The sequence below is a fragment of the Eurypyga helias genome, unplaced genomic scaffold (assembly GCF_000690775.1).
Source record: "Eurypyga helias isolate BGI_N326 unplaced genomic scaffold, ASM69077v1 scaffold1213, whole genome shotgun sequence".
NCBI lineage: Eukaryota > Metazoa > Chordata > Aves > Eurypygiformes > Eurypygidae > Eurypyga > Eurypyga helias.
Window position 1 is genome coordinate 48,264 of NW_010239051.1, and position 21,047 is coordinate 69,310.

Here is a 21,047-nt window from a genome sequence, read left to right on the forward strand (position 1 = left end):
CTGGGAGCCCAGAACAGGAGAGAAATGGACATACTGGAGAGTGTCCAGCAAAGGTCCAGAGAGATGATAAAAGAACAGAAGTACCTCTCCCATGAGGAAAGGCTGAGAGAGCTGGGACTGTTCAGCCTGGAGAAGAGAACAGTCCGGGGGATCTCTCCAGTGTGCACACTGCCTGAAGGGAGGGTGCGAACAAGATGGATCCAGGCTCTTTTCAGTGGTGCCCAGTGATGGGACAAGAGGCAATGCGCACAAACTGAAACAGAAGTGGCTCCATCTGAAGATGAGGCAACACTGCTTTGTTGTGAGGGTGACCAAGCACTGGCACAGGATGCGTGCAGAGGTTGCGGAGTCTCCCTCCTTGGAGATATTCAGAAGCTGTCTGGAAATGAACCTGGGCAACTGGCTGTAGGTGGCCTTGCTTGAGCCAGAGGAGGCAGACCAGACAACCTCTAGAGGTGCCTTCCAATCTCAACCATCCTGTGATGCTGCACTTACATGACGTTATCATTTAAAATCCTAACACAGCAGGCACATGGTGCAGGGGGAAGACAGGAAAAAAAAGAAAACCCCAAACAACTACACACTTTGCCCTGAGAACAGAGGAAGAGCAGGCTCAATGTTTGTAAGCTCGTTTTTGTCTTTTTTTTTTTACAGCACTGTCTTACTTAAAACAACAAGATTAATACTAAGCTTTTCTATCTCACAGTCTGCACAAGCGCTACGTTCCTACCCTACCTCCTCCCTTTAAAGAGAGGAAAAAAGTATTGACTCTTACCCCTCCAATAAGATGCCGTAACTGATGTCTCCTGTGCTGTGCAGTAACATTAGTTACTGACAAGCAGAGAAAACCTCTACAAAGTCTTAGGGTGAAGTCTCAGGTATTTGTTATGACAATGATGTTTTGAAAAGTGTAAAAAGGCAGTCAGAATTTAGGAAGTCGCCCATAAATGAAAAGTATTATTCAATTCTGTTCTTAAATCCTCTGTTCTGGCTGCTTTCCAAGAGCAGAAAACAAGCTAGCAGTTTGCAAGAGTAGGAACCAATCTGAATAATCATGGGTGAATGTCACATGCAGTCCAAATAAATCCATTTAAGACTCAATAAGTGACAGACTAATAATTGATTCTTCCTAGAAAGTGAAGATTTGGTACTTCCAGAAATCACATTAGATTTTTCCTTCCCTAGTCATTGTCATGAAAGGGGGACTATGCTGAGTGGTTTAGGCTACTTAAGAGATCAGCATCACAAATATTAGGAGAAAAGCTGTTACTTTTAATATGAATTTGTGTGAAGTGTGACTTAACAGAACTCAGTGGCAAAGTCCACGCTACTACTCAGTCGACATGGAAAAGCACAAAGGCAACATCAAATGATCAACAGATTAAAATAGTTTGTACCTGAATTAAAAACTATTTACAGAGTCAGGGAAATCAAGGCAGGATTGGATTTTTGGCATATGGACTAGGGAAAAGCTGCAAGGGAATTCCTCCCGTTTGGTCATGAGGTTCAGAGTGGACCCCTTTGGTTTCCAAACTCCTCAAAAGAGAAGTCTAGGTGTGGCTGAATCTACCCCTAGTCCCAGACCTGGTCAATGCTTTCTGCCTGAGGAATCAAGGAAAGGATCAGAGTGTGTGGAGTTTTGTGCTTGGTTTGAAACCTCGGGATAGCAATAATATGGGGCAGCAATAAATCAAAGTAACAACACTATTCAGATACATCACACAATTATATTACATAATACCCTAGCAGGACTTAACTCTCAATAAATCAGTACAGTAACTTAATCAAAGACTTAAAGTTATCGACATAAAGTTGCATGTGTACGCTCATTAAGACAGACATAGAAATAAAGATAGATATACATATATTTGTATGAAGGTACCTGTTCAAATTTCCCCTTGAGTTTGGTGAAAATATTCACTTCAGATGTCAGTGCATCTCTCAACAGGTGAAGAGTTGAGCCTCAAGGAGGTTTTTCAGCCCAGGCCATGTAGACTGTTCTCCGATTTCACAAACTTGAGGGTTTGTGAACTCTGAGAGGCGTCCCACTCAGACGGAGATGCTGTGTGCAGCCCACCGAGATCCAGGAGAGCTCAAAGGGTCATCCTTGGAACCACTATTTATAGGGTTGTGAGATAATTGACTTTAGGCATAAATAATTTCACATCTTGGCCTTAATTGGGGTAGGTGGTCATTGCAATTCCCAGCTGGTACTGATCTACCCAGATTGCGATAATGTTCAAGACTGGCAGGGGATGAATTATTTCACTCTCATCCCCCACCATAACCAGGCAACTGACCCCTAGTATGGCCATTCCTCACCTTGGCAGTGCAAGAATGTTTTGATATGATAAGGAGCATTTAACCACCAAACTCCCTACACAATGGTCAAGGTTTGATGGGAATCTCTAAGGCCATAAAGCTGTCCAGGAGTTAAGAGGGGAAGAAATGCACCACCACAGTCATAAATTCATATTTACACCTGTTTCCACTGACAAACACTTATATAATCAAAGGAAAATACCAATACATTTTATTAGGCATGAAAAGCATTTAATTTTAAGCTGGATACAAGGGCAATTGTAAACATTTTGAAACGGTGGCTTTTTAAATATTTACTCTGAATAAAGAATAATAGTAAGCTGTGAATACCTAATTAATCAAAGTAATAGTATGCTATCCTACTAACTTGGAAATAAATTTCACTCTCAAGCATCACTTATTTAAAACAATTCCATTACATAGGATTTTCCTTGTACTTTTTTCCTTTGTGATTGCACTGTTTTCCTATTTTAAGTCATTGTTTTTGTGTGACCTTAAGAAATAAAAGAATAAAAGTCCAAGAACGAGTGAAGAAAATCAAGAATAATATGAAAACCCACGAACTGTTTAGTGAGATACATGAAAGCTTTTAATTGAAGAATCAGATATGAATATAATTTTCTAGCTGCTAACAATTTTTTAAAAATTATTATGAGCAGTCACACACGATTAAAAAGGCTGATATTTGGTAAAAAAGAAAAATATTGCAAGAGTTAATGTAATTTTAAAAAGGTACTTAACAAAACCAATAAAATACTTTGATTTTCAAGTTCATACACTCAAGTTTGGATCTGTAGCTGCAGAAGGTAGTGTACCAATACAAATCAACTTTGCTTATTTGACCTAGGTACTTGTGGAAAGGCAGTCAAAACAAATAAGAAAATCACACACATATCTGAAGGTATAACCTACAGATAACAGAGTCAGAAAAACTTGATCTGTCAGAAGCTTGAATTCCTAAAGCATATTCCCAATTTACTAGAAAAAAAAATGTTTTTCCAACAGATTCAATGTGGGAAAAAAATCAAACAAAACCCCTCAAAGAAAAAATGTGGGTTTGTGTCAATAAAATGACACTAATTTGATTGTGGCATGCTACACTCAAAGAAAACAAACTCAATCTGAAGGCAATAAAAAATGTCAGCATTATGAGCTAGATTTTCATCTCATTTGTGCCAACTGAGAACCTCGGTCACATACTTGCACAACCACTATGTACAGGTGTTGCTTTACTGCCATGGTACTACGTAAGAGTAATAAACACCTCTACTTGGAACTTTTAATTATAGATGACAAACTATAAATCACTAGCTTGTTGCAGAATCAAAAGCGTCAAGAGGTGATCCATCATGTCTACATCCCAAGAAACAGATTAATCCCTCTGGTTTGTTTGGCAGAAGGCATAGATTTATTACATTTATATATGAGTGTGATACTATTGCAAAAAACAATTAGGGCCATGCTTGTGTTGAATATTGCTTTTGTCCATTCTTGCCATTGCCAATACAATTTTGCACCGATAACATCTGATACCCATCCTATGCAACCATAAAAAAAAACAACAGAAGGTTCAAGGCAGTGGAAAAGCAAATACAGTATCTTAGTACAGAGTGAAATGGGATATTTGGTGGCCTGAAGAAATGTCCTACTCATGAGCTTCCATGAACTAAAAAAATTTCACAATATAATCCAGCCACATAAGATTATTAAATATTCACTGAAAAGCATCAACTACTTACAGATACGTGTGTGTGTGTATGCACAAATGTATTTTGTCCAAATCACTAGATACTGTCATCTATGCAGAGAAGTGGTTCTTCACATGTCCTATCTTAGATGTTACAAACAAGGTCACAAACAAGCCTGAAAAAAATTGCAAATCTAACAGCATCAAATGAACAGTGACAAGCACTCTTCAGTGATAAGAAGACAATCAGAATTTGACAGGGAAAAAAAAAAAAAGACACCTGAAATCAGTTTAAATCCTGGGGTATTAAATAAGGGTTTCCCACAATTACTATATTTCACTATTTTCCACGCTCACCCATGTTGGTTTAAAATATGCTGGTAAAGGTCAGGCATGCAGGCAGGAACTTATTAATCGAAGGAAAGACTGTCTGGGCTGCAGGGAGACTCTGCCAGGAACAACAGCAGGTTATTTGTGTATCATAAAGTGCTATATCTACCAGAAGACTAAATTAATATTCAGAAACAAACTTCCTCAATTATCGTTACTGCGATTACCAAGACAATGCTATATGCGGCTACTGACGATACAAACGTAGACCTTTATAGTCTGGTCAAGCAGGAAAAGTCCAAAATTCTAGTCTACGTCTGTGCATATTAATAAGGCAATGAAAAATGCTTGGTTGTTTCCTATGAGAGAGGCTTTTAATACAAAGAGTATTTGGGGGAAGTTTTGTCTCTCCTTTGTCAGAAGGTTTTAATTACCGATTATGTGCACAATCATTCCCAATAGCACGGAGTTGTGAGTTCATGATAGGCCATAAGACACGCAAACAGAAGTATGGGTGTATTCTGGCATGTTGACCAAAAATGTCTGGCTACTCGACGCAAAAAAAAAAAAAAAAAAAAAAGCTAAGTATTACATCTACAAATGAAGCTGTCATAGCACAAGACTACTTAGAAAAGCAACCAACAATAACACAACAGCTGCTTGAAAACCAACCAACCAAAAACCCTTCCAGTCTGTAACACGATGCATATTCTCACAGTAAACCTGATATTGCTATGGGTAGTAAATGATCTGCATGAAAAGGATCAGTAAGATTATGTAACTTAGGAAATTAATCCTCCATAAGGTTCCAGGAAGAGGTTGTGGTTTCTCAAACATTTTGTGAAGAGATAAACTCCTGATTTAAGTGAGTTTATAATAGTATACTACTTAAAATTTGAGTTGTAAATTAAGCCTTACTGCAGTAGATCAGAGATTTCCAATGCAAAGCTGAGGTGACTGCTGTCTTAAATCCAAGGCTGATGAAAAAAACCAAAACCAATTACAACAGTAGTAGCAGTTACCTCCCCACCTCTCAGAGAACCAGAGTCTACCGTGTAGTTCAAAGGATAAGTATTCTTAGTTCTGCGCTAGCTACAACCAGTTGCAACAGCCTTGGGTTACCAGTTAAGGCTTGTCCCATCCTGTACAAAGGCAGTGGCAGACCCGCTCCCTCCATTACAAACACACTCCATCAGCTTTAAGGTGAGTGCTATAGAAGACACGAACACCTTTGTGTTGATCCCTACAGTAAGGCAAAGACGACTTGGATGGATACAAGGCCTAAAGCAATCTGCAGAACTTGTCAACAGCTTAGCCACTGCATTAAAGCCACTGTAAACAGTCAGTGTACTAAAAGCTGTTTTAAGTTTCCTCAAATTCTCTGCACAATTGATCCACAATCATCCGAGTGCTCACTGAAGCTTAGTATCCTACTTTTTTCCACTGATTGCAAACTGTCTATTCAGTTCCCTAACCTGTGTTTCAGCCAACATTGTGCTCAGTGGAAAAGGCTGTTTGCAGTGTCTGGCTATTCCAGGAACAGTAATGCAATCACACATGGTATGCTGATTCTGTGCTTGATTCCTCTGAGAGGTATCCTTGTTGTTTTCTTTCATCCCTTGGGGGATATATAAATTGAGAGTTTAAATTGAACCCATGTCATAGGTTCCCAAACATCTGTATGAGGTATCTGGAGAGCTCAAAAACCTATTTGAAACAAGATTGCTGAACTCACTACAATTAAACCCCTGTGTACAAGTGCTAACATCACAACAAACTTCAAACTTTGAAATAATTGGTAAATCAGCTGGCAAACTCACTAAAGAAGCCATGAACAGGAAGGCCTAAGAGACAACTACCTTCTCCAAACAGTGGCAAGGCCAAAGACGGAGTTGGGTTGTTGTGCAGAAACATACACCTGCCACCACCACCCATGTCTGTTTTGTTAGTTAGTTTCTAGTACTAATTAGTTAATTCAGTTTGTTGAACTGCCAAATAATTTTTCTTTAGAAGGCAAGAAAAATAGTAGATTCCAGCTAGCAATTCAAGTTCTGATGAAAAGCACATCCAGGTATCAAAAAAAAAAAAAAACCAACCCCACCCAGAAGTCCATTCAATTCCTATTTTATCACAATGATTTTGCAAAGAAAAAGCAGGGCTGTGTGATCTTTTTAGTGGTGATCCGATAAAGAAACAATTAAGGTAAATATCAGATCTGTCTGAACTAACACACTTGTTTGAAACATGTAAACCAACTGTGTCCTAATGAGAAAAACAAAGTTCCAAAAAATATTACTGTAAACAGCGGCAAAAGTTTCAAGAAATATTTTAATACCCCTTCCATTGCCATATCTTCCCACAAATCAGTAAGCAAGAAGGCAGCTGTGTAGCCTTTGGGGTAGGGTTTTTATTTATTTTAAACAAAAAATATCTAGCAACCACTAATTCCTCTCCAATTTGAGGTTTCAGGACTCAAGGGTGCGTGCTGTTTTCTTTATCGATGGGCCTGAACGAAGACTGGCCTGAATTCTCCATGATGAATGTTGTTCTTTGAACTACTTGAAGTAAATCTTGCATGTTAATTTAAACAAATAAACACAGCACCCTAGCATGCCACTGGTAATGAGAAAAAACAACAAAACCTAGTCTAAAAAATAAATTGATGCAGAGGTGCTTTTTGTCAGTTAGAAAGTGCATTGGTGCCTTTTATCTTCCCTGCCAATCGGCAGTGATCTGCAGGATAATGCAAGTGAAAGAGGGTTCATTTATTTCTTGACTAGCAAATGCATGCTTGTCTTGAGCTCTTTTTCAAAAGAAACCCCATTAAATTGGAACATACGTTAGTTGTTCTTATATTGTTTCTAGCAGAACAGCAACATGAAATTCTGAGTTTAATTAAGCTTAAAATTACCACGCTGCCTTTAAAACCATGTACCTATATTTCTCATGCTTCCTTCTTCCACCTCTCTCAGCTTGTTTTTTAAGGCTCAGAAAATCCTATGCTCTGAGAAGACAGGACACTTGCAAATTATTGCTAACCTCCAAGTGAGGATGTCTACAACTGCTTTCAAAAGATGCTAAGTACATTTTAAAGCTCTTTCTACTTTAAGCTTTTTGCAAGGAATATTTCCATTCTGTTGTTTAGCCTTAAAGATACACAGAGGTCACATCTGGCGCTGCACAGATGCCAAATTGCTGCTGTCCCTCTTACCTGACAACACCTCCCTGGTTACACCAAGTAGAAAGATTAAGGCTACCGTCCAACCATCCAGCCTAGAGCACAGATGTAACTTCAGAAAACGAGTAGCACCATTAAGAGACAGCCGGTGTGCTTAGACATGCACATGCGTATGATGTAAAACCAGATCACTAATGTACTACTATCATTTACAAGTTTATAAGCATCCTCACAGGGCAAAGGGGGAGACAACAAACACCAACCCACTGCAATAGTGGACATATTAATGGCACTTATTAATTAGGAAAAATGGTAGACTTCAGTATCAAAGAAATTCATGTACTTGTTCACCTTCCTAAAGTCAAGGTTTCTTGTAATTCTTTTTCCTCCAGAAACAGAATTGAGTTCAGTAACTCAACACAGGGTTCTTTCTCCCTGAAAATGCCCACGTAAGGTACACCTAGTATTTCAACCTTACTCTACGTGCACATGCACACAATTATCTAGAACAATAAAGAATGACAGAACATGAGCAGGATACTCTGCTGCGCTGCACACACAGCATAATTTGTTGTTTCACTGTTCATTCACTGGAAAGATGCTTTTGAGCATGTTTATTGTTATCTCTTTCTTTTCAACCATTCGTGCACACACTGGTATCAGAGGACTTCAAAGAGAGGCTTTAAATATCAGGAAATCGGCTCAGAGTCTTTTTCCTCAGAGAAGCCCTGAAAGCAGAGGTGGTGGAAAGTGCTGCTTGATTGACTACTCCAAGGCTGCACTGCAGCAAGGGACTCAGAGCAATCTCCAGCAGAAGGCACAGCAACAGAAGATCCTCCACAGACACTTCTCTGACAACAAGACGCTCTACTAAATTAACAGAGACCCAATCCAGCTTTAGAAGTCCTACAGTGAAAATGGTTAGCAGGTGGGACAATATTCTGTCAAACGATCATTAGTCTCCCCAGAGCTTTCCTTGAGCCACTGCTGAGGAAGAAAAACAAGAAAAAAAGGTTTCTCAAAGACAGTCTGCTGAAAAAGATTTGGACTGCAGTAAATTTCCCCCAGGACCACCAACTTAATGTCTTCAAATGCATACCTAATTATTTTCATTTTCTTATTACCAGAAATTATTATTTTTTTTCTGGAATAAAGGCTGTGCAGGAATACAAATTCTGCCTTATGCTGCCACCTTTTAAGACATTAGCGTTGTGGTTTAATCCTTGTCAGCAACTTATGCCTTTAATATTGTGGCACAAATTTATTAAGAGAGAGAGGTAAGCTATCCCAAAGAGTTTGCCACTACAATTTAACAGGCATTATAGTAAAATCTGAATAAACAAGTTACATTAGCACAGGGTACATACAATATTGTGATGCGTGAACAACATTGATCATAAGATAAAATTCTATACACTGGATAAAGGATTTTTGCCTTAAACTATTTAAAAAATACAACACACACTAGAATCTTTAGTTCAAGTTTACGCAAACATGGAAAAAACCCAGACTGATCAAAAAAGGAATAAAATCAAGAAGCAGCAATGCATTTATGCAGGTCTGACAGAAACCAGCAGAAAATAAGTATTTATGGGTTCTAAGGATTACAGGCTCTAAAGTAGGTATTTATAGGCTCTACAATAAGCATTTACAGCATTTACCATCAGGCCAGACTCAGGCTGAAATTCAGCCCAAACAGGGTTTTGCACCAAGTTCTGCACTTCCAAAGCCAGGTGGTATTGGTGAGAGCAGCTGACAGACCCTCACTCACACCTTTAGAAACAGCATTTCCCCAATCCCACCTCTGACAGAAGTCCTACCATACTGTCAAACAAACATCAGAGCTACCTGTCCGTTTGCTTCCATATGCCCTTCACTCGCACGGTTCTCCTGCATCTGAGCAGTGCCCGAGGACTCCACACCCAGCAGAAATACTGCCATCACAGCGAGTACTTTACAAGGGCTGCAGGAGGTGACAATTCAGGACACACAAGTCCATTAATTGATTATTTTACATTTAGCTCCAGTAGGCAGTCATAGCTACATGCTGAGCCATGGCACTTGCTGTCTAAGCAAACGCTTTCTCAAGTGAATGCTCCTGTATGTTCAAATCAGCCTTGCCTTTTTCTTTTTAATAATCTTCTGAAAAACAAAAACATATCCTGCAGGAAATTGTTTCTTCTTTCAAAGACTACTTCCAACTGTGAGGATTTGACAGGAATTGTAATTTCACTAGCACAGCTACAGCACGAAAACCAACCCATATACATTCTTTGCATTCATGTTTTAAAATCTCTATTACCAGTTTCTCTGTACGTACCTTCCAACTTACTGCCCACTCTCCTGTTTTCTAATACTACAACAGATTCAGAAAATAAATATTTTGTGACATGAAAAAAACTTCATCTTGCTTGTAAGTCTAAGTCCAGCCTTCTCTTCGCAACTGTGTAAGGGCACATTGCAGCAGGCCAGGATTTTTCTAAGTTCTTTTAAATTAAAAAAAGTGTAATACTACATTCCTACAAGAAAAATCTTGTTAGATAAATATAGACAAAAGTTTCATCAGAAAAACTCACATTTTGTAAGTTTAGTACATGGGGATGTAGCTCAATGGTAGAGCGCGCGCTTCGCATGCGTGAGGTCCCGGGTTCAATCCCCGGCATCTCCAGTGGCTGCTTTAGTTTAACAAGGCCAAAGCTGCCCAGTGGAAAACGAGATGAATAAGAGCAAGCAGTGTGCTCTGGAGGCCAAGAAGGCCAGTAGCATCCTGGCTTGTATATGTGGTCAGACAGTACCAGGGCAGGGATTATCCCCCTGTACTTGGCACTGGTGGGGCTGCACCTCAAATCCTGTGTTCAGTTTTGGGCCCCGCACTACAAGAAGGACATTGACGTGCTGGAGTGTGTCCAAGAAGGGCAATGGAGCTGGGGAAGGGTTTGGAGCACAAGTCCTGTGAGGAGCAGCTGAGGGAATCGGTCTCTTCTCCCAAGTGACAAGCGATGGGACAGGAGGAAATGGCCTCAGGTTGTGCCAGGGGATATTAGCAAAAATTTCTTCACTGACAGGGTGGTCAGGCACCGGAACAGGCTGCCCAGGGAAGTGGTTGGGTCACCATCCCTGGAGGTATTTAAAGGACATGTAGATGAGGTGCTTAGGGACATGGTTTAGTGGTGGGTTTGGCAGAGCTGGCTTAACGGTTGGACTTGACCTTAAAGGTCTTTTCCAATTTAAACGATTCTATGATTCTATTATTTTGGCTTTCATTTTTTAAATCCAGCTTTGACAATTTTGAAAATACCTACCCAAGAAATTCCATGACTGACCTCTCACGAAAGCCTGTGACAAATTTGCATTCTGAGACTCTGAAATCCACGAAGGATATGAACAGTACATTTCCATCACCTCTGTATCTCCAGCATCCTGAAAAGCCCAAGTTAACTGTCACTCAGAATGCCCTTCATTTATTTCATTTTACCCTGAAAAAAGCAAGCCAAGGCAACAGAAACTCAACTAGTTGCACTCAGAGAAGAAAAACATATGCATGTCTGAGCAGCCAGCATATTGCTGGGCATGTAGAGTATTTCTAAGTTTTGGAAGTTTCAAACAAACTCTTGTTACACAGGCCTTCACCTGATACAGAAAATAACAGAATACAGACATTTTGCAGAATTATTGTATCAATAAAGTTTTTTCAAACAGATCTGGAAAGTTTTGCCATTTCCTAATGCTTAAAAATGTGGATCTTCCCAATCACCAGGGAAAAAAATAATCAAAGTTTGCTGTGCTCCCATTAAAAAGTATGAGAGATACAAGCAAAGTAATTAATATTTAAATGGAAACTGCAGTATATTTTTTTAACAAAATATATAAACAGAAAGTCTGTAAGAAAACCTAGATCTGATATTTTTCCCATTTAAAAATCAAAGTTCTTGCCATTTTTCCATGAGTAAAGCTTAGTATTTTCTTAAAGGAGCATGGTGGTTTGTCTGCCAGCCCCACTCTGTTAACTAACCTTACCTAGTAAGGCCAAAGGAAGCAGCTGTAGCTTCTACAGTATCAGCTGTGACTGGACCATGTTTTTACAGAACCTAAATCAGTAAGAAAGTTGCTAGTGCCATGGCATTGCAAAGCCTGATTTCAGTACAGTTATTTTTAAATCCCACATAAACATTTTCTGTGAGATTTCACACCATCTCTTCTATAAAATACAAAGCATCCTTCACACAAGATCAAATGCACTGTATTAGCAACCCAGAATAACAGCAAGCACATAAACAAGCAGCTCTCCACACAGGAGACACTTTGAAATGTGCTAAAACTGCAGATTAGAAGAACTAATGAACACCCCTACAGATTAGAAGAAGTAATGAACACCCAATTAGGAAGGGCAGAAACCTTCTTTTCCATTCCACTGTTTTAATTAGGGAAGCAGGGGAGAGAAGGAGGGGATATTCGGAAAGAGGAATGGTTTTAACATTCAACGTCTTAACTGAGTCTGTAGCTGAGAATTACCAGAAGCGGGTTTATACCTAAAGAGTTTACCTGAAATTTCAGGAGGTATTTTTGTGTCACTTCAGTGATACTCTGAGGCAATACTGTGAATTTATCAGACCTTTTAAAGGGGATATTTTATTTGTTCATGAGAATGGGAAGTTTTCTTCTCTTACAGGGGAATACAAAGCACTAAGTCCCTTGCTTCCTTTGCAGCGTATCACCCATCCCTTTGCTACCCAACAAAGTAAACGACACACGAGAGGTAATAATTGTAGTGTATAGTCCTCAAACTCTCAATCCTTGTCAAACTGCCTTTGCGGGCATTAAATGAAACTAGCAGATGGCAAGTGCAAAAACAAATACAGGACATACCACGTAACATGCTACGGATGTCAAAAGCATGTTGTGTGTTTCCGCTGTGGAGCTTCTTGCTACAAGTTATTTTGAAACCTGAAAATTTGCAGTCAAAAATACATGATTTCTTAACCCAAAAAGAGCTCAGGACAACCATACATAACTGGGATATGTTTCTGTTTTGGCAAATTTTGTCCAATTATTTATAAACATTTGAATTCTGAATACGAAAGAGCATGACAAAATTGGAGGAAGAGATGATACTGGAAGGAGGACACAGATGAGGAAAGAATTGACTCCAAATGTTCAGTGAAAAAAGTGGCTGTGAAAAATAGGCCTAACACTAGAAAAAAACATGATGAACTGATGGGACAGAGAGATCCTTTCAGTCCTGGAATGGCAATAGAGAAGGAAACCAGGAAAGAGGGATGGGAAAATCCCCAAAAAAGGGACAAAAAACTTGTCCTCAAACCAAAAGGAACAAATATACAATAAAGCTTAACTTTAGTGCTCACATTTCTCAACCAAAATTGCAATAGTCCTGAAGAAAATTTCTATTTGCATTCAAGAAAGCAACCAAGAAAGAAAGGACAAGCTGTTATATCTGAGAGATGTGAGACTGTGGGAAACAGGAGAGAAATGTACGGGAGGCTGAAGAAGGAGAGGTAAATCAAGGAGGGAGACAAGCAGCACAACACAAGGATCATCACAGCATTCTTCTTCATTCCACAGGTTCATAATAAACCCACGTTGTAATTTTTCACAGACTGGGACTCCAGCAAACTTTAAGTCCAACTAAAAGCCATGAAATACTTCCAGAAGTGACTGTGAAGAACACAACAGAGACAAGAAGCTGTTTGAAGCGCTCACTCTATGAACGGTGCAGATCATAACGTAATTTAAATCTGAAGGGTAATTTAGTACACGTAACATCAGTACCTTTGTACTTCATTATCCTGATGCACTGAGACATAAAACTTTTTTGCATTCTTCATATGCATAATCTACATTGCCCTAAGTAATGATATATCAGTGCCACCTTACATCCTTTACATGCAAATTATTCTATTCCGTTAATTACCCTAATCTAAGAATTATTGATGGGAAAAGTCATGTTGCATAAATAATGAACCTGCTCAGAAATCATAACTTCTAGAATTAGAACTGCAGTTTTTGAGACTAAAAATTCTGCTCTGCACTAGAAGAATTTGAGTCCTAACCTATAAAGATTTGTTTGCCTTGTTAAAGAGGTAACTTCAAGCAGACTTGTTAAACACCAAAGCTTCTGTAGGTCTTGGTGCTATAAATGAGCAGGGTAATATTATAATAAATTGAAAGAACTGCCAAAACACCCTGTTGTTCCCTACTAAAATTACTGAAGGAAACTCCATTTGCATATAATAAGATAATGTGGGGACACATTTCAATATTGACAACAAACTTCTAATTCTGTAGGAAGATTCTGCTGAAACAATAATATCTGACAGAAAAGGTCAGAGAGTTAATAAAATAATGGGCCTCAAGATGGAAATAATAAATAATACACAGATTTATACCTTATTATGCAGTTTTGCACAATAAGCTACTTTGTAGTGTCATAATCAATCCTCCTACATGAGAAAGTCAGAAGCCATCAATCTGGCATCAAAATGACAGATTGTGATTTATTTTGAGAATATTCAGATGTCAACAACATAAGCGTTGTGGAAAATTTAGTATAAAGCATCCCTCAGCTAAAGTATTCATGCTGAGGTGAAAGTAATGGAAGTCATTCTTAAAAGGGGAGTAATTGCCATAAAGAGGAAGAGGATTTGCACAACAATCTTTAATCACTGTAGTTAACTTTTAACTTATTTGCATTCCAAAAGGCTTCACACACACACAAAAAAAAACCCAAAAACCCACACAACCCTGGTCTGAAACACACAACTGTTATCAGTGTGCATTTCCACAAGTTCAGCCTTTCTCCTAGGTGAGGATGACAAACAGAATACAACTGCCACCCGCCTCTGTCAGGTACCACTCCTCTAGTTAGCTTCTAACACCACAAAGCGTTCATCATTAAGAGAATATCTCTCAGTATAAAGACTTCACTCCCTGCCACTGCTGAAATACTTATTTTAACTGAACTGAAACATTGACGATGTTTCTAGATGCAACTAGAAGGTAAAAAATACAAGCAGTAAGAAAAGACTAGTTGTGTTGATGTCATGCACATTGTTCTAGATGTCATAGATGATGTCATACTTTAATGTTTTTCCCCCTCCAAGTCAGACTCCTTCCAATAAATCTATGTTACTGGGGAAGTTTTTAACAGCTGAACTATCTGAAAACCTTAATTATGTACATCTACTTATATCAAACTATTTTTCTGTTCTGGCCACCTACATTTTATGGCTCTATATGCTACAGATTTTCAAAACATCAAAAATTATCTGCTTGACAATGGCTTTTTTTTTTTTTTGGATGAATGAGGGAGCAATTATTTTGGTCAATTTATTGTAAAGCACCTTGCAAAAACAAAAAGACAGGGTTGAAAAGTGTTAAATGAAACTCTAATATAAACTTCTGTCTTGATATTCCAGAAAATGGTAAATTTAGCAAAGTGACAACCACTACCACCAACCACCCTTTACACAGCCACCCATTTGAAAAATTTATGATAACTGAGTGTTTTATGTGAGGTGAACAAAACATCTTAAAGGCGTCACCATCAGAAGCACAGTAACACAGGAAGAGTCAGCCTGCAACAGAGCCTGGCCATGGTAGAGTATTCAAACATCACCCCTGCAGTTACCAAAGCCTTGAACCGGTTGCTTTCCACAGTGCATTGATACATTCTTAGGTGTTTACTTCAGATAAGCTTGTATAAAATAATTTCCAGTCATGTCTGGTTTCATCATTCCTCTCGAAGAGGGACTCTTTCCTCCCACATGTGCCAGAACAGAGATGGATCACAGGCAAGGGACAAAATGAGAGATTACCTGTATTCAGTGTGTGATCTAACAGCACATCCACTGTTCTCCTAGAGGTAAACATCACTAGACAAAGCTACTTACACAAATAAAGCCTTCATAAAAGTGGAAATGGGATAGTATTAGTCTAAAATAAGAAGGCAGTTCCTCTTCCCCTCTCTAGTTTTTGTCAGGTAGGGAAAAGACTGCAAAGGACATTGAGGAAGATATGCTACACAGTCGCATACCAAAGAAGCACAAAGACTGCACAAGAGATCTACATTATTAGATTGCCCCCCTTTATGGCACTCATTTTGATTGACAGATTATTTTAATTTCCATTGAGTCATCCCCCCTCTCTGATGCATTTTTTTTTTTCTCTCTGCAAATGCACCTTTTCCCCGCTGGCCAAAGGCGGGCTGCTTTGTGCTGCAGTTCTATCTTCATTCCCACGCGCTAAAATGACTGACAAGAGGGTACCAAGACGCCGTTGTTTACGTGGCCTCACATAGTGCAGACAATTACGAGTTTGTACGAGTCTGCATTGCCCATATCTATCTATTTATTCAAATACTTACCCAAATCAGTAGGGTGCACTGAAGAAATCCAACCAAGTCTGTGACAAGAATGCTGTTCTACCTCCCCGAGCAGGACCATCAACCGCTGTGAGCAATCCAAAGCCTTTAAACACCATCAGCACGAAAGAAAATGGAAAATTATGTATCAAAGTATACCACAGGCCCAGTGCATTTTCCTGCTGCTAAAAGAAATTACTCTCCCATGCATGACAGAGAACATTTGAAATAAATCATGTCATGCAAATGCTCGATTAAAACTATCTCCACTGAGACATACAACATGTAATGACTCCCTAACACTCGAACATTGAATGAGTCATTTTTTGGGCAACACTGCAGCCAAAGAGCTACCATAATTTAATAATAATAAAGTTTATAAGTTGTTCAGCAGCCGCAGCATTTTCTGCAGCACCACAATGAATTATCCTCAGTTTCCATCTTATTAGAAGTTTGCTGTTACAATGCACATCTTGTCACTTGTCTCAGAAAAGTATGAATTTCTAGCTACCTGCTAGAACAAACTTTCAGCTGTCACTGTGGCATCACATACTACTTATGAGGAATGTACCTACTGCAAACAACTTCCACTTGTCATATTATTGGGCTTCAGCACAAGGTGAACTACCCTTGTCCATCAGATATGAGAAATATCATACAGTTGTGTCACATTACAATTGTATAATTAACTTCATCACACACACAGACCGGCCCTTGGCTACCTCCAGATGCTGCACATTAAATCTACCAGCTACACTCCTGGAGTCAAACCTTTCTTTTTTATTAAATCAGGAAAAGGACTGTGCAGTAACTGAGAACATTCACAGGTTTTCAGCCTTAGGGCTGCTGTTTTTTAAAATATCAAATCATTCAACATTTTGTTGAGTGTTGTGCAGAAGAATTCAGAAAAATACCCAAGCTAACCCTATGCTTCCAGTTCCAGAACTGTATCAACAGTGCTACATGAACGCATTAACCCTGTGTTGCCATGACTATACTACTCTTTGAACCTGCACAAGGATCTTTGAGCAGCGGAGTTTCATAATCTATCTCACAGTCATCTCTTGCATCCCAAAAGCAGTAGTGCATCACAAGGCGCTAACATACCTTAAGGCAGATGTCCTTCTCCGCTGCGCTGTTGCAGAAATGGCAAAGAGAGAATACACCTATGGTGAAAGACAGAGGACAAAGTTATCCATATTAAACATCTAAATATAACTTTCCCGACACCTTTACATCTTTCTCACACAAGCAGGAAACAGAACAACTGCAGAAACAGAAGCACTTAACTTGGACTCTGGCATTCTTTAGGATACTGTTCCGTCTTGCAAAGACCTTTCTGGGCTGCTTTGGTTTCTTAACCGACAGTTAAGCAAATGCAGTCAAGTAACAACTCACCAAACTGTTTTTTTCAGTTTCTAAAGCTTGGCACTTCAGAAGCTTCTACCCATGACTTCAGGATAAGTAATAAGAAATGGTGGTAGGTTTTTCTAAGATGCTGCCATTTGTACTAGCAGCCTTCTGACTCTCAACAGGTAACAGAAATTCCAGGTCATCATTTAGGTATGAAAGAGAAAATGGCATCACTTCCAACATGAAGCGCACAAGGTGACTCTGACAGTGATGGTATAGCATCTCAGTGAGGTGCAGTAGGGTTTGGAAATTAAACAGGCAAAATGCAAAACAGATCAAAATGCAATAGCCACTTTTAAATGGGATCAAACATCTGTTCTAACAGCACCGACAGTAGCATGATGTATGACTACGTCACATTCTTCTCACCTCACAAAAGATATACAGCATCTTCAAATATACAGTCATTTCTATTTTCTGTGTGAGAGCTTAGGATATGGGGGGGACACACACACACACGACACGACACACACGTTGCTTGTCTGGTGGGTGCTACCTGGTGACCCACTTCCTGCTTCAGTTCCAAATAAAATTTTACCACCCAGGAGTAGGCAATTCAGCATAAAACAGCAGCTCAGTAAATCATCTTCAATATGAAGATAACCAGGGGAATGCAGCACCTCTCTTATGAGGAAAGGCTGAGAGAGCTGCGTCTGGTTAATGTGGAGAAGACAGAGGGTTGTCTTATCAATGCTGATAAATATCTAAAGGGCAGGTGTCATGAGGATGAGGCCAAACTCTTTTCAGTGGTGCCCAGCGACAAGACAAGGGACAATGGGCACAAACTGGAACTGCTTTCACCACCACGCACTCAGACACCTGGCAGGGTGAGGGAACAGTAAGGAACTATATTGCCAAAGGTTGCACTGCCAAAGGCCTAATACAAAGTCTCAGATCTTCCAAACCCGGTAATAAAATAATACTTTTGATTACTCCTTAAAAATTTTGCTTTCTGAGGCTTTATAGGTAAAGCAGAACATTTTCTGAATCTCTCCAACTTCCTGCTGTGCAGAAAACTGCAGTCCTAAGGCAGCACTGGACAAAAAACATGATGTCAAAGACAAATCTAGAAGTCATTTGCAGAGCATGGGCAGTGAAGAGTTTTAAAGTCTACACTAGCTGTTGATTCTTGGTTCATTGATCAAATATCTGCTGGCATTAAAAAAAAAAAAACCACACTTCAAAGCACCCTCTTGATTCAGCTCAGATGAACAACTATGTTTCAACCATACAAATTTACTAAGAGGAAGTGAAACATAACCCATTTTTATGCAAACAGCAGCAAAGTCCAACTCTGACCCCACTAGCACATCTTACAGGGAAACCATCCTGACTCTTCCACCCAAAGAACGCGACTTCATAGATACTACAGAAATTAACACAGCAGGATACAGAAACACAGGGATTGACCCAGGTATAATGAAAACCAGGAGCCTGAAACAGAATTCACTGAGCATATAGGAACTACTAGAACGCTGCTGAAGAAAACATCATTCAAGACAAAATGTGCAGAAGCCCAAAGGTCACAATGAGCATGAACTAGAACTGCACGCTCAGTAACTACCTCTTCGGAGAGTGACTCTAGGGCAGCGATAAACAAGCACATACAGATCAAATGAATCCTGACCTACAAACTAAAGATTGCTAATCAGCGTAACCACATGGGGAAGAGCAGTTACTAGGAAAGGATGTTTGTGTGACTACCCCTAGATTTACTGCCGCAGTTTCAAAATACACTGGCTGGAAGGAGGGAAAGGGAAAGGACATGAACTTCATTTTTCTCAGCCCAACAAAACTGGCCCAGCTACTTTTAGAATTCTTTTAAAGCATCCATTTCCAATCATCAACCTTCACTAAAAAAATCTGGGGGTTTTATCAGAGACCTTGCAAAATTATCCTTCTCACTGTAACCTGATTAGAAACCAATACAAGGAGATGCATTTTGCCATTACATGATTGCAGATGCTTCAACACCAGAACAGTGCTTCCTATGTAATGCTGGAAAGACAGGGAAAGAAGCGTTCCAATGAGCACAGGAATGAACCTTCTCATAAAGGCATGGAGAGCAATGTGAATAGAAAAAAACAAATTATGTATTGACAGCACCTTAGACTTTTCAAGTGTATGCTCACATGTTTAACTATGCTGATCACCTAAGTCTTGCTGGGATCAAACCCTTTCCCACAGATAGTCCTAGATTTTTTTTTTCAGTGTGAATATTGACAGAAACTATGGGATACCTAGGTGGTGATTTTATTCCCCAAAAGCCAAACTAGATGTAGACATAGATACGCCCAGTGAGATTTTGCAGTAGATGGTACCTTTCAAGTCACCGGTTAAAATCCAGTCAAAGAAATTCAACACTGCCTTCTTTCATTATCAGATAAGATACGCTACTTTATAGTTATTTCAAGGCAGCAAGACCAAATCAGCCACATAACTGCAAAGCAGGTAACACAGATATAGACTGCTTGCACATCACAACCTGTTTCTCCCTATAGGTAACTGAAGATTGTAACCAAACTGCAGGTTTATGTTACTGCAGGATGGAATTTCTGTATGCTGATGATGCTAACGATGCACCTCCTTCAGTATCTCTTGAGGCAGCAAAGCCAAAAGGATATGACTGCTGAGCTACTTTAGTATGTCCAGAGGTGACACTCCCAGGGTGAAGTTGCTGATGAACCTTAGTGCCACCCATGCTGCACCATTCTTGATCTACTTAGAACATCTCTGCCTGAAGGAAGCACTTTCCACAGCCTTAAAGTCACTTAAAATGCAAACTAGGAAAAGCATCACCTATAATATGGAGGGTGTTTTTAAACCCAATGAATAAGATTAACCAATTTCCGTGCAAACTACAGAATTCCTTATGGTTTAAACTAATTTATTAACACCCTTACGTGTTAATGTTCTTAAGGCTAAACGATTAGTAATGCCACTTCTGCTGAATCAGTAAGCTGCAACAGAAGTTACGCTAAACATTCTCCCAAAAGGACAATTCTTTCCCAAAATTCTCTTTTCCCCACTCCTTATTTTACAGCCTGAAAATGCTACTAGCCGAGAAAAACCTCACATGCCTGTGTGACTTCTCTCGCGGTCTGTCACAAAGTTACGGGAGCATAATGCGAAATAAGCGTTAGGCAAAGCGGCAGGGAAAAGTGCTGATATATGTCCTTCGCAGAATAGATGGCTAGAAAGTTCACCAAGTCCCTGTTGCCACGCTGCAGCTATCCTACATATTAAATCCATGCTTCAGTTCACATTTTCAATACAAATGGCTGAAACCTGTTCTATAAACTGTCCAATTCTGCTAGGAGTAAGCAGATGCTACCAGTGTGACATATTCTGTATAAACTTTGCTGTTTTACAGATTTATATTATGCTGGAATCTTTGGTCTCTCAGTTGCTTGAATCCACTGGGCAGCTACTGCTGTCTTCATCAAGGACATCAGGAATCACCCCACACCTTTATAAGATACTCAGTTCTATACTTGTGGGAAGAGCTCAAACAAGATTTATTGTTGTCACTATATGGCCAGACCATTTCCCTGACACTGATGAAGCTAAAAAAGGTCCCAGCAGCAAACCTGCCAAATATCCAGCAGATAAATGAACAAGGGACACCACCCTAATCCTCTCTATGGATACCACTTGGATTAAGACAAGACAGATGCAGTATCTGATGTAAAAAATTGTGCTAAGAAACCGGTAAAGAAGCAAAAGCAATTTGGGGGGGG

The 21,047-nt window shown here is 39.4% G+C and overlaps 1 non-coding gene across 1 annotated transcript; it reads left to right on the plus strand.

Moving 5' to 3' along the window:
• The first annotated feature begins 10,113 nt into the window (after nucleotides 1-10,113).
• On the plus strand, nucleotides 10,114-10,185 carry TRNAA-CGC. The gene has a single exon. It is a non-coding gene; the product is annotated as a tRNA-Ala (tRNA).
• Nucleotides 10,186-21,047: the final 10,862 nt, after the last annotated feature.